This window comes from Macrotis lagotis, chromosome 4 (genome assembly GCF_037893015.1).
Source record: "Macrotis lagotis isolate mMagLag1 chromosome 4, bilby.v1.9.chrom.fasta, whole genome shotgun sequence".
NCBI classification, from domain to species: Eukaryota; Metazoa; Chordata; class Mammalia; order Peramelemorphia; family Peramelidae; genus Macrotis; species Macrotis lagotis.
Window position 1 is genome coordinate 162,962,220 of NC_133661.1, and position 12,150 is coordinate 162,974,369.

The 12,150-nt window shown below is 37.2% G+C and overlaps 1 protein-coding gene across 2 annotated transcripts in view; it reads right to left on the bottom strand.

Moving 5' to 3' along the window:
- Positions 1-12,150, bottom strand: part of FAM81A (family with sequence similarity 81 member A) — a 118,257-nt gene that overhangs the window by 14,835 nt on the left and 91,272 nt on the right. The window contains exon 10 of one of the 2 annotated variants that reach the window (XR_012478045.1): positions 5,584-5,628. The exons of the other annotated variant lie outside the window; for it this stretch is intronic. The gene's annotated coding sequence lies outside the window, so the exon portion shown is untranslated. Of the gene's footprint in view, positions 1-5,583; positions 5,629-12,150 lie in introns of those variants that run through there. 2 annotated transcript variants of the gene reach the window in all.

Sequence of the window (12,150 nt, forward strand, 5' to 3'; positions counted from 1 at the left end):
TTGAGGACAAGCTAAAAGTCTGTCTAACAGACTTAGGTTTTTGGTGGCCTGGTGGAGAAAAAAGGATGGTAGAATTTGGAGTTGTTTACATAAGGCTGAGTCCTGCTATAAAACAATGGAAGACTAATGTAGAGATTTAGGTTTTGCTTCCAGGGCATCTGAATATGTACTTTAGTCACAGGCCAAGATACAGATGGAATATTGGATAGTATTACAACTAATATGTCTGCCCTGTACAGATCTTTAGCTCAGTTCCATTTTCAAATGTTTTACCCACTGTCCAAAGATATCTAGATTTCAAAGGTGAAAATGTTATAAATTCTAATTCACCATATGGTCAAAAGAAAGTTGCCAAATATGTAGTTCCTGGAGTTTGAAAAGAGCTGAAAGAATTAAGAATCAAGGTTCATACACCCAAAGGGCAACAAAAATGTGCATATCCTTTGATCCAGCAATACCACTACTGGGTCTATACCCTGAAAAGATGATGAAAAAGGGTAAAAACATCACTTGTACAAAAATACTCATAGCAGCCCTGTTTGTGGTGGCAAAGAATTGGAAATCAAGTAAATGTCCTTCAACTGGGGAATGGCTTAGCAAACTGTAGTATATGTATGTCATGGAACACTATTGTTCTGTTAGAAACCAGGAGGGATGGGAATTCAGGGAAGCCTGGAGAGATTTGCACAAACTGATGCTGAATGAGATGAGTAGAACCAGAAAAACACTGTACACCCTAACAGCAACATGGGGGTGATGATCAACCTTCATGGACTCTCTCATTCCATCAGTGCAACAATCAGGGACAATTTGGGGCTGTTTGCAATGGAGAATACCATCTGTATCCAGAGAAAGAACTGTGGAGTTTGAACAAAGACCAATGACTATTACCTTAAATTTAAAAAAAAAACTGATATCTTATTGTCTGATCTTATTATCTCTTATACTTTATGTTTCTTAAGGATATGATTTCTCTCTCATCACACTCAATTTGGATCAATGTATACCATAGAAACAATGTAAAAACTGGCAAATTGCCTTCTGTGGGGGGGGGGGGGGAATAAGATTAGAGGAAAAATTGTAAAAAGAATTATAAAAAGAATAAAGGCTCAGAGCCCAGTTGATCTAACTTCAGTGTCAGAAAGTTTTAGTGTTTGAGATGGAAGACAAGAAGAATGAAGTAGAATTTATCCTACCACTCTAGAAGTTCCAAATGATATTCAGAACCATGCCAACCTTTCCTCTCATCTTTGGATTAATATCAGTGTGAGGAGTGATTTAAGGGGAAGTAGCATAAGAGTCAATGTCAGTGGCTAAGGAAGGAAGACGGTCAGGTTAATAATGCTAATATGCTTGTAGAAGGGATAAATCTTGGGCCCCATGAAGAATGGCCCTCATTAAGATGCCCCTATGAGGCTATAAAGTACATAGTTACCTATGCATTATTATTTGTGTGGTGCCAAGACCTACCTTCCCCTGCACCACCCCTCCCACTACATGACAGCCTGAAATTTTATCATTAGAAAATAATGTATATTGTAAAGACTTTCTAGAGTTCAAAAGCTTTCTAATTCTCTCAGTTCTGAATAGTAGCAGATAGGATGGAGGATAGAAGAGTAATAAGGAGGAGTATTGGGAAAAGAGAGAGATGGTGATATCAAACATAATAGTGTGTTCAAAGGGAAAGTAAAAGAACATCAAAGACCAACTTTCTTTCTTCACAAATTTATCCAAACTTTAGAGTAAATGAATGGATGGATGGATGGATAACTGCATGAATCAATGAATGAATAGATGGATGGATGGATAGATGGATAAATGAATGTATGAATGAATGTATGGATGGATGATGAATGGATGAATCAAAGAAGGAATGGATGGATGGATGGATGGATAGATGGATGGATGGTTAAGTAAATTATTAAATAAATAAAAGCATAGCTCATTAGATTAGATAAAGAGATCACCTAATTCAGGTTCATTTTTCTTCACATGAGGAAATTGAAACCCCCAGGGAAGTTAAATGACTTGCATTGAGTTTGAACATACACACTCAGGGTTCCTGGCACACTGTAAGTGCCTAATAACTGCTTACTGACTAATCAGCTAACTGACTTGCAGACTTCCAACTAACACCAATACAGTCCAGTCCTCTTAATCCCAAGCAAAAACTTAATTGGTGCCACCTCACCAATGCCCCTCTAGTCAGGAAGCTGAATTCTTTCTTCCTTTTTACTATTACCTCTAACCAGAAAGTAACTCTGCCATGTTTTAAATGGTAAATCAGAAAACTAAAACTAGCATAACTGTGTCTGGAATAAGACTTAGGCATTCTAGATTCACCAGCTCAAAGACTTCCCACCTACCCCAGGGGAGCAGATTCCAAATGAATCAACTGGACCAGGCAGAACAGGCCACAATTGTGCTAAACTCTTGTTTACTTTAGAACCAAAGGATGCTCAGAACATTTTAGATCTTCTGAAATTAGTAAACCTTTATCAAATTGTAAAACTTTGGACTCAGAAAAAGCTTTAGAGGTCCCCTAACATAATTTTCTCATTTGTCAGAAGAAGATAGGAATATTGGATAGTCAAAATGACTTCTTCAAGGTCCTACATCCACCTAAGAAAATCAGTCATCTGATCAGATGCCTTTTTACAGTATACTTCCTTTCTAAGTCGGAGTCATAAGCCTAGATTTGGAGGCTGATCTATGTTCCTACTGAAGGAACTCAAGATTCATGTTCTTTTCCTTTTCCTAACTTCTCTATTATTAGCACCACCATGTTCCCACTCATCAAAGCTCACAACATTGGTGTCATCCTTGACTCCTCATTTTCACTCATCCCACACTGTTGTCTAGTTCAGTCATTTCTACTTTCACACCAACTTTCTTATACATCCCCTTCCTTCTATTCATACAGCAACCACCCTGGTACAGGCCCTCATCATATTATTCTTGTTCCATTATAACAGGACAGCTAAGTTAGATGTCATAGTGGATAGAACACTCAGCCTAGAGTCAGGAAGCTCTGAGTTCAAATCCAGCCTCAGACACTTACTAGTTATTTGACCTTGAGCCAGCCTCAGTTTCCACATGGGTAAAACAAATTACAGGAGGAAATGACAAACTACTCCAGTATCTCTGCCAGAAAAACCCAAAATGGGGTCATAAAGAATCAAACATGGGACAGCTAGGTGGCACAGTGGATAAAGCACTGGCCCTGGAGTCAGGAGTACCTGGGTTCAAATCTGCTCTCAGACACTTAATAATTACCTAGCTGTGTGGCCTTGGACAAGCCACTTAACCCCATTTGCCCCTTAAAACCTAAAAAAAAAAAAGAATCAAACATGACTGAGAAACAAATGAATAACAACAAAAATATGTAATCCTGTTGGGCATTTAAAGCCCTTTCTTCCCTTCTAGTATTCTTACATTTTACTCCCCTCCACAATCTTAGCTCCATTGGCCTTCTTCCTGTTCCTAGCACATGTTCCTCCTTCTCCTGACTTTGTGCTTTTTGTATTGGCTATCCCCCACACCAGAAATGCTCTACCCTCTCACAACAGCCCCCTTGCCTCCCTGGAAATCTTTCAAGACTCAGTTCAAAAATGTACCTTCTTCCAGGAGCTCCTTCTCCTCTCTCCCCCAGCAATCCCTCAGTGCCTCCCACTGATGTTATTTCCTATTTATGCTATGTCTTACACATACATGGTGGTTTGAATGCTGTCTCCCCATTAGAAGGGGATCTCCTTAAAGAGAGGGTCTCTCTAAAAAAAAAAAAAAGAAAAAAAGAAAAGGGGCGGCTAGGTGGTGCAGTGGATAGAGAACTGGCCTTGGAGTCAGGAGTACCTGAGTTCAAATCCGGCCTCAGACACTTAATAATTACCTAGCTGTGTGGCCTTGGGCAAGCCACTTAACCCCACTGCCTTGCAAAATCTAAAAAAAAAAAAAAGGGTCTCTATTTTTGCTCTTCTTCATATCCTCAATTCTTATCACAGTGCCTGACTCATAATAAATATTCAAATGCCCAACTAACTCATGGAATAAGGAAAGTGAAGCATTTATCCCCAAAGTATTTATAGCCTAACATTCAGCAACTGTCAAATCTTTTTTATTCCACATCGAGGAGGTGCAGTATAGAATTTGGAGTCAGAAGAGCTGGGTTGACATCCCAAGCCCTCCTCTAGATATCAATAAGGGGCTTTGACTTGATGATCTCTAAAGCCTTTCCCAAATCTAATGAGCTATGATTTTTCCCTCCAAATCTCAAATCTGCTACTTACTACCTATGTGACCAGGAGAAAGCAATTTAGCTTTTCTGAAACTCATTTTCCTTGTCTGTCAAATGAAAGCATGGGGCTGGGTAACTGCAAAGTCCCTTTTAGCTCTAAATCAATTATTCTAAGGGTGGACTAATAAACCTGAGCTTGGAGTCCAATAGTGCCTAGAATTTCAGATTTATATGGAACAACAGTGCCACCTGGTGACTCAATCTGTTACACAGCTCTTTTTTTAACATTTTATTTTTTTCCAATTACATGCAAAGATAGTTTTCAAACATTCATTTTCTGTAAGATTTTGGGGTCCATATTTTTCTCCTTTCTCTCTCCCACCCTAACAATAAAGCAATATATGTACAATCATGTTTAACATGTTTCCACATTGGTGATGTTTGTCCTTCATTTTTTGATGATCATGACATCAGGCAAGTAATACCATGACATACATGTGCATTGGATTTGAATGAGGGGGGTTAGGTGCTAAGTCACCTGTCTCACTTTCTTCTCCAGAGTCAACTGGATCCAATGGCCAGATATGTATCAAGATGACTGGAGATAGCCCTGAATGTGAGGCTATCAGAGTTAAGTGACTTCTCAAGGTCACTGCAGCCAGTAAGTGTTTGAGGTCATATTTGAACTCAGGGTGTCCCGACTTCAGGGTTGGACTTTACCCACTGTGCCATCTAGCTGCTCTAATATTTCCCTATTAGTCATGTTATGAAAGAAGAATCAGAACTAAAAGGGGAAAAAACATGAGAAAGAAAAAAGCATAAAACAAGGTGTCATAGGTTCTTACTAGAAACTACCTGGCTTTATTCATCTGGGTCTCCAGTGGAGTTCTGGGGAAGTTACACTTCTAATGTCCTCTAGCAAGAGACAAAGTAGAAAAAAGGTCATGATTATTCTGGTTCTACTTTGCTTGTACCAAGGTTAAAATTCTCTACCCTCTCAAGAACACATGGAAATTTGATCTTAAAAAATAAAAGATTTGTTGATCCATTTCTCCAAAGACATTACTAACCACTGGCTAAGTGACCAAAAAAGTGCAACTAGTTTTCAAAGATGCTGAAATAGTTATCAAGCAAGCAAGTATTTTTTTTTCATTACTTCCTATGTCAGGTACTGGGCTTAGGATACAAAGACATAAAAAGAAATGTAACAGTCCTGCCCTCGAGTGGCTTATATTGGGGGAGTCATTATGTACCTATAAGAGCATGTGTAGAACAAATGCAAAATAAATGTCAGATAACTTACAAGGTAGATAGGGAAGAAGGACCCCTAGCAATTGGGAAAGGGGTTGTGGAGAAGGTAGGGCTTGATGTACATCTTGAAGGAAGAGAGGATTCTATAAAGCAAAAGTGAGAAAGAAAATTATCCCAGATATAGGCTCAGAAATAGGACATAGAGTCATATGTGAGAAAAAAGCAAGTTGGACAATTTGACTAGATTACAGAGTACATAAAGGGAAAACAAAGATGTATAGGAGAATAAGGATGGAAAGGTAAATTGGAGTCATGTTGTGAAGAGTTTTAAAAACTACACAGAAGCGTTTTCTGTGATTCTAGAAACAATAGGGAGCCTCAGAAGTTTACTGCATAGGGAGAGACAGGGTCAGATCAGGAAGACATTTCTAGTTAAAGTATAGCTTGACACTTTGTTGTTGTATGCTTTTTTGATGTTTGGCAAAAGCTGTTGAAAGTTTGAATTGGAGGGGATTTGATGACTAGCACTCACTGAACACTTAAATGTTTGTTGAATCAAAATCAAATCCAGTCTGCCATTTGCAATACGTACAACCTTGAGTAAGTCATTTAACTTCTTCAAGTCTCAGTTTCCCTTATATGAAAATGAAGTATTTAACCTTCAAGAGCGCTCTCAACTATGTGTTCTGCAATTTATAGTCTTGGAATTATATCTGGCATGGAGAAATTCAGTGACTTGCCCAGGGTGATATAACCAATATAGATAAGGGGCAGGATTTGAATTTAGTCTTCCTAACTCCTAGTCTCTACTCAAAGGTATCTTTTTCTCCACATCTCCTTTGATCCTTACCTACCACTCACAATATACCCAGATAAAAGATCCCGAGGGGACCATGAAGAAAATAGCATGCTTTTGTTTTACCTTTGTTAAAGTTAACACACACAATCTTTTTAGTCATGTTATTAAAGGAGTCTGTATGTGATCATTTTTACTTCATATGTCTGAATATTCATTTTACTAAATTTAGGAATGTCTATATTTAGGAGGGAAGGAGGGAAGGAGGGAAAGACTCAAACAATGATTCAAAGAATCATACATAGACTATTTGTGCCAGAAGGAACTTGAAAAATCATCTATTATGAACCCCTCATTTTTATAAGACAAAATTAAGGAATAAAAGGAAAAGGGACTTGCCCAAGGTCACATGATAGTTTAAGTGGTAGAGCCAATATTCCAACCCAGGTCCTTTTTTTCCAAATCTGGCACTTTCCAAGAGCTAGAAGAGATTCAAGAAAATGTTGTCTGCTCCTCTCCTCATCCAAAGGATGAATTCTTTCTACAACATCCCTGGGCAACCTTATCTGCTTGAATATCTCTAATGATAGGTATCTTACCACCTTATTGGTTAGCTCATTTCATTTTTTTGGATACTTTTTTCTTACATATAGAATATATCTTCTACTTTTTGAAAGGTTTTAATTGTTCAGTGGTTCACCTTCAAGGAAGAGAAAATGGACTTTTAAAAAGTTAGAAATAATAAAGTTCTCTTTTAGCAAATGCTATTAAACACTGAAAGGGAATAAGTATAAAAGTTCTCAAACTTTTTGGTCACTTTTATAGTCTTAAAAAGGTTTTTGTTTATATGGCTTGTGGTTATCAATATTTCCACACTAGAAAATAAAATGATAAATTTTAAGTGTGTATTAATTATTTGAAAATAATAATAAACCTATTATATATTAATGTAAAATAGCTATATTCTCTCAAAACAAAAAAATTAGAAGAATGGCATTGTTTTATATATTTTTGTAAATATTTATAAAGTCTGGCTTAATAAAAGACAGCTAGATTCCCAAATCAACTTCTGTTGAAACAAGCTGCTTTAGATGAAGAAAATTCAGATTCACTAGATAAGTGGTTGGAAAAGAAAGTAGTTTAACAGTCAAATTATATCTCACTACTATTATAAACGATTTTGACCTTTCAGATCAGTGAAAGGGTCTTAGAGACTACCTGAGGTCCTTATACCATACTTTGAGAACCATTGGACTAAGAAAACATGAATCATTTTCTTCAACTGAAACTCCTGATTTTATATCTTTATCATATTGTTGGAGTGATTTCAGCTGTCTACTACTCTTGGAAGTTCTAAAAGATAGACTTTCTTTTGGTTTAAGTTTCTCCTGGTTCCCTTTATTCTGCTGCCACCTTTATCCTGTCATAACAGATAATATGATACCATCAAAAGCAAATAGTGACATCTGCTGTCTCTTCATAAGTTTAGGTTTATAGATTCAATACTTTAAGAGAATTGCATTCATGGCACGCCCCCCCCCAAAAAAAAACTATTGAAGGATCTGCCACTACCAGGTAATAACCATGATCATTCTGGGGCAGCTAGGTGGCACAGCGGATAGAGCACTGGCCCTGGAGTCAGGAGTACCTGAGTTCAAATCCAGCCTCAGACACTTAATAATTACCTAGCTGTGTGGCCTTGGGCAAGCCACTTAACCCCATTTGCCTTGGAGGGAAAAAAAAAGAACCATGATCATATAAACCAAATTACTAGGTAAGTTTTTTTCTTGAGATTCAAGTTGGGGTTTCTGCTTGAGACCCCTTAATACTACTATCACTACATTAATACTACATGGCTCTATAATCATGGATTTTCTACTTAATAACATAACTTTTAATTATAACATTAAAAGTATTTTAACTAATAACTAATAGTTATTTTAAAACAATGAGTTGAATTTCCTTCACTTCCAGAGTACCTGGAAGCAGAAATAGAATGATGTGTTTTAAAGCATACAGTATTCAAAATCAAGAAAGATTTGTATTCAAATACATTCTCTATCACTTACTAGCTGTGTTCCCTTAAACAAGTCATATTGTGTCTCTGAGACTCAATTACCTCCTGCAAAAGGGGATAATAGCACTTGGTAGTGTCTTTCTTATTGGGTTGTTGTATGGATCAAATGAGAGCATGGATTAAAATGCTCTGCAAACTTTACCAAATCAGTGTCAATTATTATTAAAGGGACTGTGAATTCTGAGACACCTGGTGGGAATAAGTTAATTATATCAATACCTTATTGTTCAACCATTTTTTTTCAGTTGTGTCTGACTCTTAGAGACCATATTTAGCATTTTCTTAGCCAAATACAAGAGTGTTTTGCCATTTCTTCTCCAGATCATTTTCCAAATGAGGAACTGAGGAAAACAGGGTTAAATGACTTGCCCAGGGTCACACAGATAGTATCTGAAGATGAATTTGAATTCACAAAGATGGGTCTTCCTAATTTCAAAACCCACCTATCAGGCAGCTAGGTGGCACAGTAGATAGAGCACCAGACCTGGAGTCAGGAGGACCTGAGTTCAAATTTAACTTTAGACACTTACCTAGCTGTGTGACCTTGGGCAAGTAACTTAACCCCACTGCCTTGGGAAAAAACTTATCACAATGTTGGCTGTGTGACCTTGGGCAAGTCATTTAACTGCCTTAAAAAAATTTATCTGCTGGGCCTCCTAAGCTCTCATAACAACAGCAGTACTTTTTTTTTATTATTTGATTGCTTGATATACTCATATTGTTATCAAGGTATTCAGATTGTTTGCTTTATTTCCTGATAAGCAGCATTGTCTCATATTACATCAAATAATAATTATATTCATTTTTTACCTTACCCCTTTCCATGTACCCTCCAAGTACACAAAATCCTCATGAGCTAAAGTATCACCCAAAGCCATATCATTTCTTGAACTATTTGTGCCCCTCCCCTCCCCCAGGCCCATTTTCTCTTACACTTTACCCCCCTTCCCACCCAGAGACTTAACCTAAGAGAAGTCGGAATTAACATCAAACCCTGATCTAATTAACAGCAAGAATCTTAAAGGTCTTTAAGTACTGAGACGCTCTGAAGGTCTCACCTGAGAACTTTATAAATGATTGTAAGAAACAGAGACACTGACTCAGGACCACCCAGCTTATGATGCCCTCCTTAGACAAGGTGCTAAGCACCTTAGAATTAAAGTGTGTCAAAGGATGATACACTTAAATTTAAAGCTAACATCCGTGCTTTTCATCAGGACTTTTTTTCTCAGACATAGTGATGTCATCTTGTACCTCTTCAATGGAGAGACAAGACCCAACTAAACCCATATTCTTTAGTCTAATCTCTTCAATTTTATTCAACCCTTTAATTATCCCAAGAGAAGTAAAGCTCTAAAGAATAACAGTAGTACTTTTCAAATAAGATGTGGTTCTCCAGAGTTCCTGGACTCAGCAATTATATGGCCACAATCCACACAGCCATTTCCCCTTTGGATCTTTTACTACTATTATGACTGCCCAGCACTATTCTTTGTGATTGTAGCCTGAAATTACTATGATTTAAGCTGCTTCTCTCTAGCCTTCACTCCCCAATTTTTTTTGAGCTGGATATAGCAGGCAGAACTAGAAGAACAGTTTCAAGGGATATAGAACATGGAGTAGATGTCAAGGTCAAATAGGGGATCACCAAAAATCTTATCCACTGTTGGAACTCTCAGCCTTAGGGAGAATGGACCCTGTATGTGCTAATGGTTAGGAATTTTTAGGGCCATATTTAGAGCTATAGGAAACTTTAAAGCTTATCTAGCCAAACCAAGTCATTTTAGAGAGAGGGACTTACCCAGGAAATACATGATGGAGCTAGGATTTGAAACCAGATTTTCTTATTCCAAATGAAGTATTTTTGACATTGTTTTGCACTTCCTCTCTAAAGGGGACTGAGGTAAATAATCCTCCCAAATGACAGACTCACATGTTTATAAGAAATTAAGGTGTGCTAAAAGGGAATAGTTCAAGTAGTGATCTGAGTGAGATGCAACGAGCATCAAGCCAGAGTTCTCAAGATTGTGGTTGTTCAATCATTTCAGTCATAAATGACTCTTCCTGGCCCCATTTTGGAAATTTTTCTGGGCTGAAATACTGGAGTGGTTTACCTTTTCCTTCTCCAGTTCATTTTACAGATGAGGAAACTGAGGCAAACAGGGTTAAGCGGTCCCTATCTAATGAGTATCTCAGACTGAATTTGAACTCAGGAAGATGAGTTTTCCTCCTATTCCAGTGCTCTCTCCACCTGCTTCACAGGGTAGACAAATTCAAAGATGCTTGGCAGAAGTGGGAGAAGGGTCACAGGGAAGGGAGGAATTTTCAACAACAGTCTAAATCTAGAGGAGTCAGCATGGAATATGATGGAGCAATACACAGAATAGAGGATCTTGGTGAGGTATCCTTCATTACTTCTCTAAGATGTTTTTTATGGTAGTGACAAACAAATTACATCTTTTTATATTCCAGCAGCATTAAAAAAAAATGGAAGGGGCCTGAAACCTACTTCATGCCTAACATGAGAATTCCTTTTACTCTCTTGACAAGACCCCTAAGCTTGTGGGGATCAAAATAACTGGCATAAAGAAGGGAATTGGGAAGACCTCATCACCTAAAAAGAATTCCTTTTCCATTTTCTCCTTTCATATGATATTTTTCATAATGGTGGCTAATAACTTTGATGAGCATCTGTCTCTATTTTATACTTCACTGACAAAATTTAAATTTGAAATGGTCTTGATTGCTTGATTACATTAGGAAAAATTTAGCCATTTTACAAATACATATTAAGCAGTTTTTATCAGAAGGGCTGTCCCCATAAACCCATGACTGAGAATCTTCAAGCAGAACCTGGATGATCATTCATAAGAGATGTCAAAAAAATATCAAATAAATCCTTATTTGGATTCATGTTGGACTAGATGAGGTTTGTGGTGTCTTCTAATGCTAACAATCCGTAATTCTGTATTAAGTTATATTGCTTAACTTTATATATTTTCCTAAAAGCTTTATTTAAAATAAATGCTATATATAAATTGATCTCTTCTCTTCCACTGTTCTTTCAGAGATGGATTCCCTTTGAGTTTGTTTTATTGTTATATGTGTGTGTGTGTGTGTGTGTGTGTGTGTGTGTGTGTAATCATGAAACCATTTTATTTTAGAAGAAAATCTCTCTTGTACTCAAGCACCCTTGCAGCATTTATTTCTGTCATGAATCCCTGTTAGACAGATTATCTAAACTGACAAGTCATTGACAATACATTCATATGGTATTAAGTATGCATACAAAAATCACATACATATTTGTGTCTAATGGTAGCCATATCTATAGTGGAGCTAAGGGAGGGAAGAAAAAAAGGGGGGGTAAAAAGAAATTTACATGTCAACCTTATTATATATTTAAAAGGAATGACAAGTTCTACATAATAGATGTGCAATCATTTTTAAAATTATACTATGTTAAGAAATGCTTGCTTTATTCCACAAATTAACAATAAAATAACTTCTTTAAAAAATCACATAGATAGGGGTAGCTAGGTGGCACAGTGGATAAGAACACCAGCCCTGGAGTCAGGAGGACCAGAGTTCAAATCCAACCTCAGACACTTAATAATGACCTAGTTGTGACCTTGAGCAAATCACTTAATCCTATTGCCTTGCAAAAACAAAAGCAAATAAAAATCACTAGATAACTTCTTTGGGCTCAACATCCTAATCTACAAAATAGGGAAGGTGTACTAGATCAGCATTTCTCAAACTTTTTGGTCCCAGGTCCCCTTTAGATTCTTA